General features: G+C 37.1%; 1 long non-coding RNA gene across 1 annotated transcript; it reads left to right on the top strand.

Annotated features, from left to right (window-relative positions):
• The first annotated feature begins 509 nt into the window (after positions 1–509).
• On the top strand, positions 510–1,235 carry LOC118816201. Its single transcript, XR_005007851.1, has 2 exons — positions 510–610; positions 727–1,235. It is a non-coding gene; the product is annotated as an uncharacterized LOC118816201 (long non-coding RNA).
• The last annotated feature ends 5,153 nt before the right edge of the window (positions 1,236–6,388 follow it).

The following is a 6,388-nucleotide window of genomic DNA, read 5'->3' on the forward strand; positions in this document are numbered from 1 at the left end:
ATATATATATATATATATATATATATATATATATATATATATATATATATATATATCATTATTATTTTTTATTATTTTTATATACTTTATTTTTTCTCATTGTGAACTACTGTTATACTGAAACCCTGTCTCTGATAATTACTTATTCCTCTAGCAATACAAAAAATACAAAGTTATAGTGTGAACAAAAAATATTAAAATAAATGTAAAGTGTACAAATAATAATAAAAAAGGAGCCTTCGAAATGGGAGTTCGTGTTTATCCCAATCAGAAAGGATGGCTCAACTGTGAAGTCCATGCAGTTCTAAACGCACGTACTGCTGCTTTTAAATCAGGAAACACGGATGTAAAAAAAAAAGCCAGCTATGCGCTCCGTAAGACCATAAGAGCAGCGCGAGTACAGGTGTAATGTCCCATAGACTTTATGTGTTTAGTACTTTACGCTTGTAAATTGGCGCCACCTAGTGACAATGTTCTATATGTAACTTAAATAATGTGACTTGTCCTTGGTTGATGATGTCATCAGTATGAGTCTCGTTTGTGCAGTTATCAATGGAAGCATGGCTATCTTCTTTAAACATCTACATTTTGGCTTTAGATGGTATTGTCGGTATGTAAGCAGTTTCTTCTACTGTATATTTCTCTCTGTTGACAAGCATTTGTTGCACTCCGCTATGTTTCCAGACTTAAACTGTGACAGAGAATTATGTTGATTTTCTTTCTCAGTTTTACCCTACTCCAAGTGCCTTCAGTAAACAGAGATATACTGGAATCTCTTGTTGGTGTGGTTATTGGAGAGGAGTTTAGCTGCCTGTCAAGCTAAGCAAGGTGCTTCATTTGAGGACAGGACAACAGGGCTAAAGTGGACTCACAGTTTAACACCACCAATGCGAGAAGCCTGTGGGAGGAGTTAAACACAATAACAGACTTTGAGAGGGAAACTAGTTCTGTGAATAACATCAGCGCTGCGCTTCCAGACGAGCTGAAAACTTTCTACGCCTGTTTCGAGGCAAATCACACCACGCTCACGGAAAGAGTCCCCACCCCCTCTACCGCCGATTCAAATGCTTTGAGAAGCTGGTCAGAGACTTTATCTAATCCTTACTACACCTGGTACAAAATGTGTTGCAAGTGCAAGTGGTTCAAAGACCTATATTTTTCCTCATAATGCCACTTTTCTTAAAGATTCTTGATATCAATAAAGTGCCAGTGCAAAACTGTATTACTGAGCAATACTACTTGTGCTGATTTTGTCTATTTACCTAGTTCAAAATGTGGTGCTAGTGGTTCAGAGACCTATTTTCCTTCATAATGCCAGTTTTCTTATAGATTAATTCTTCCTAAGTAAGATTGTTAATAAAGTAACAGCAAAACAGTATTTCTCAGCCACACCAGTTGAGAGTATGGGCATTAGTCAAACAGTCAGAGAACAGTCTGCTGTTTTTCTTCTATTCTGATATAAAATATGGTGCCAGTGCTCCAAGGCCTACATTTTCAAAATATTACTTTTTTTTTAAAGAACGATGTGTTCTGAATAATATCATATTAATGAAGGCTGAAAACTATATTTCCTAAGCACAACGGTTTAAGTAAAATGCCTTCTTCCAAAACATCAGAAACCTTTTTGGTCTAATATAAACTAAAATTGTATCCATGCAAAAAAAATAAATAAATAAATAAAAAAACAGCTTTACTAAAATGCTTTCATTCTTCAAAATCTTGCTTAAGGCTCGAACCAAACAGATCAAGTCTGCAGTAATCAGTTGTATTTGTAAATTTGTAAATGTAGTAATTTAGCAAGTAATGTAGCAAGCTAATCAATAATGTAGCTTATAAGAACAGTAACAGTACAGTACCACTTTACAGTGTCTTACCTAACGTTTTCAACCTTGAATATGTATTATTTTACCACAATCAATGATCACGCTCCCTTATTAAAATGCAGATATATTCATATACAGCTTTACTGATTGGATGTAAGACGTCAAAACGTGTAAACGTAATTTTTTACCGCCTGCACACTTGCATTTTTACGTGTGGACGCGTGATATTTTCATTCGTGCAGGCGATTGCTCATTAGGCGTTTTGGCTCTATTAGGCTTGTTCGAGATGAACTGCGCCTCGCCTTGGTGGTCAGCGAGAGCAGCCGGTTGCAGTTGGCGGAGGAAGGTAGAGCCGTCAAGTCGGACAGTCGCCACATGAAACCCACGTGAGCTGGCGGATCTCGAGGAGTTTCCGTTCTTCGTAGCTGATGATATGGATGCAGTAGAAATCCCTCTGTTATATGCATGAAATCGAGTATGATGAACAACGAAGGTGAAACAGAAAAAAAAAACGTCGTTATAAATCATAAAAGCATTTCAGAGTGCTTCATAAAAATAAAATAAGAAGACCAAAACCATTAAAGGTTCTAGAAAATTATCAAGATAAAAAATTAGATATGTTAGTTTGAAGAAATATCAGGCACTAGAGTCTTTTCACGACACGAAATGATAATTATGACATTAAATACGTTGAATACTGCACCGAAATAAACTGTCATGCTACTAGAGAGCCTGATAGTATTAGCGTAAATATAGAGTCTTTAAGAGCTACAGCGGAGATTTACATTTTAGAAAAAAAAGTTTCATTTTAGAATAAAACGAAACACACATCACAGGTGTCAGCGGAGCTTCTAGCCAATGAGGATTAAGCACTCGTCATCAAGCCATCTCTCAGCTCGCGCAGCTCGTGGGAAGCAACTGCAGCGACTGGCTCTGAAGCCTGCAGCCGCCTCGCACTCGCGAGATTTTAACGCCGTATGTCATCGTGACGCGCCGATGGCGCCGACGCAAGTCGGACAAAAAAACTAACCGGCATGCAACGTACCGAGCCAGGCGGCGATCCGTCTGCGCAGCGCCGGGTTAAGTCGAACACGCCTATTAGCTTTCCATACATGTCTGCAGCCAGACCCTTCTCCATATAGCCTTTTAACACGCGGCATGACGATCAAACTGATCGAATCATGTGTTTCTATGAATGCAAACTACCGCAATAGCTATAGCCTATTATAAGTGATTATGTTTGGGTTGTATAATAAAATTGTTTTAAACAAATCACGTCAAGAATACTTATATAGATTTAACCTAAGCACTGGCTTCTTCATCATATCCAACCGAACTTAAGAAAAATATATTACTCATGTCTTAAGAAAAATTAATAGGACACTCAAACATTGGTGTCAGTTATAGTCTTATTGTTACTGCATCAATAAGTAGATATTTTGACATATACTTAAAGACATGCAGACGTCTATTTGTTGCCTGCAATTTATATTGATTCTGCATAACCATTAAAACAGTGGCATTTAAGATCTGATGCAATAATTCGCCTATTATTTATTTAGCATTGTTTAATCTTTCTGTAATATGTGTTACCAACAGCAATTAGATTTCAAAAAAGAAAATAGATTTAATTTAGGCTAATCGATCAGGATGTATACCAAGACATATAATGAAACATGTCACACTACAGGCCACAAATATGATCAAACTTATAATAATAAGGGTAATATTCTAATATTTAGGCAAATATACTAAGATACTAAAATTCTAAGATACTAAAGTTCATTGCGCTAGGTTCTATTTAAAAACATGGTTGGTAAAAAATAATTATGAGGAACACCAACATTTGAACCAAAAAACAAAAAATAGCTGAGCTTGCACGCATTTTGTAGAACCAGACAAATAGAGGATAGATTGAATTTGGGCAAACTACATTTTCTGTTTATAATGACTAGTTTAAGCCACACGGCTTTATGAAATAAAATTGAAACAAGTCAGCATATCGGTCTGGACTGGGAAGTTTGATGGCTGGGATGTGGCCTTCGGATGAAAAAGCTAAAAAATAATCATATAAATGTCTATTAACCTACACTAAGCTTTCCAGAAGTCTCTGTGTCTCTGGTTGAAAGGATGCCCAGGAACTTAAGAAGATCGCAGTACGCGGGTAATTGCTAGATGTAAACGGAACGTTGTTCATTAATACTAAACTATTTTTCTTATTCATCTAATTTTAATTGTACTCCCAGTAAAGGTCGCCTAACATTTGAATTCCCCTTATCAACGACTAGGAATTTTCAATGACCAAAATGACTTTTTCTCACTCACTTGAAGACACGAAACGGGCTACAGTCAAATATAATCCTGAATATTTTGTTCCATTTACAAGAAAATCACAGGAATTGCAGCTAAACAGCATGTCAGCGCGCCTGAAAAGTGCGTGCAGCAAACTAGTCATTTACCGGGGGAAAAAAACTCAAGTCAACAGTCCACTCCATTAGTGTGGATCACTAATTTTTACTTTTGATTCTATTCAGTGGACTCCATTTATAGATCCTAGAGCAGCATACTGACATGACAGTGTTTTTTTCATTGATATACTATTCCATGCTGAAGATAGATAGATAGATAGATAGATAGATAGATAGATAGATAGATAGATGTGAGCATTAATAATTCAATGTTCTGAGGAATTAGATGTTCTGAGGAAGTTCAACCTGCCCCAGGAGCTGATGGTGCATTTCTACACAGCCATCATAGAGTATGTCCATCACAGTGTGGGGTAGCTCAGCCACCAAGCATGACCTCCACAGACTGCAGCGCATCATCAGGTCTGCAGAGAGGACAATTGGGGTTAAGTTGCCCGCATTGCTGGAACTGCATGCCTCCAGAACCAGGAAGTGTGCAGAGAAGATCTCCACTGACTTGTCACACCCCGGACAGCACCTGTTCCAGCTCCTTCCCTCAGGCCGGTGCTTCAGCCAGATGAGGATCAGGACCTCCAGGCTACAAAGGAGCTTCTTCCCACAAGCCATTACGCTCTTGAACAGTTAAAATATTCCAGCTTCTAAACTGCACTTCTAAAATACTGGTATATAGTAACACACTCAACTCCATCCTCTGATACTACCGTCACAGACCAGTGTTTATTCTAGCATCTTACTTACCTGCCATATTACCCCACTTATCTGACCGTCACCTCATTGATCCCTTTCTTTGCCACTATACACCCTTTAACTGCTGCTGCACTTAGCACCTTAACTTTAGATCCATACTTTGCACAATGTAAAGGTTACAGGTATGACTGTGTGTGTGTGTGTATGAGTGAGTGATGGTAGGAATGCATGTTTTATTTATTTTTTTTGTATTTTATTTTATTGTACTTTATTTTATTTTATATTTATTTTTATTTTATATTTATTTTATTTTATATTTATTATATTTATATATATTATTATTCCTTGTATATGTAAGCATACCTGGCCAATAAAGCTTGATTCTGATTCTAATGTGGCACAATATATATGAGTATGTTTAAATGTTGATACTTTTTTGAGTTTTTGAAAAATACTAAACTTTTCTTTTGGCTCTATACATCCAATTTTAACAACATCAGTATATTTTGACAACATACTCAAACTTTAACTTATATATAGTATGTATAATGTCTCCCTACTTTTCCCACTCCCATCTTCATACTGCTGTTAATCTGCTTTTTGATTGTGTAGATCCTGAAATAGAGGTGGAAGCTGGCGGTTCATATGGAAATAGATGGGTTTTAATAGATTTATTGTGAACTTATCAATGCCAGTAACCATGCAGAAACTTCAACAGTTTTCTTGCTGCTGTAGAGCAAAATGGCTTGCCATCACTAGTTTAATCAGACAGTGGTAGAGAAAATATGTCAAAGCTACTACATCTCGTGACTGCAGATATGGCATGCAATAAAACAGGACTTTGACTAGACCACTGTAGGCCATTAAGTCACTCCAATGTTGTGTTTGGGCTCACTGTCCAGCTAAAAGGTTAACTTTCTCCCAAGCTTCATTTTATCAGCACATCTTCCCTTTTTCTTCAGTTTTAACAAGATATCCTCTCACTACTGAAAAGCCACATTCAGCATATGTTTATTATTAGGACAGGTAACTCCCTTGGCTAGCTATCTAAGAGGGCACCTGCAAGCTGCAGATCTTCTGGAAAAAATGGTAGCATGCTCTAGTCATGCTAAATATAAACATAAAACAATACGGCATACCTCAGAGCTGCAGTGCTAGGTGAGCAAGTAAGGCCAAGTTTGCATGCTAGAATGCATGCAAACTAGAATGCTATCTTCCAGTGCAAAGGAAACTGTGCCAAGGAAACTGTTGCTATTGCAAACACAACTTTGACCATAAGGTCAATATGCTGCTCACTTTAAGTCAACGTGAATCAGAAATCATACCGCATTTTTCTTCTTTCTTCCGTACTGTGACATAACACTGGTGCATGGGCATGTAATCAAAACACAGATGTTTCAAAGCATACTAAAGTCATTACAATTCCATTAAAATATTATGGGAAAACAAGAA

This window comes from Colossoma macropomum, unplaced genomic scaffold (assembly GCF_904425465.1).
Source record: "Colossoma macropomum unplaced genomic scaffold, Colossoma_macropomum, whole genome shotgun sequence".
Lineage (NCBI taxonomy): Eukaryota > Metazoa > Chordata > Actinopteri > Characiformes > Serrasalmidae > Colossoma > Colossoma macropomum.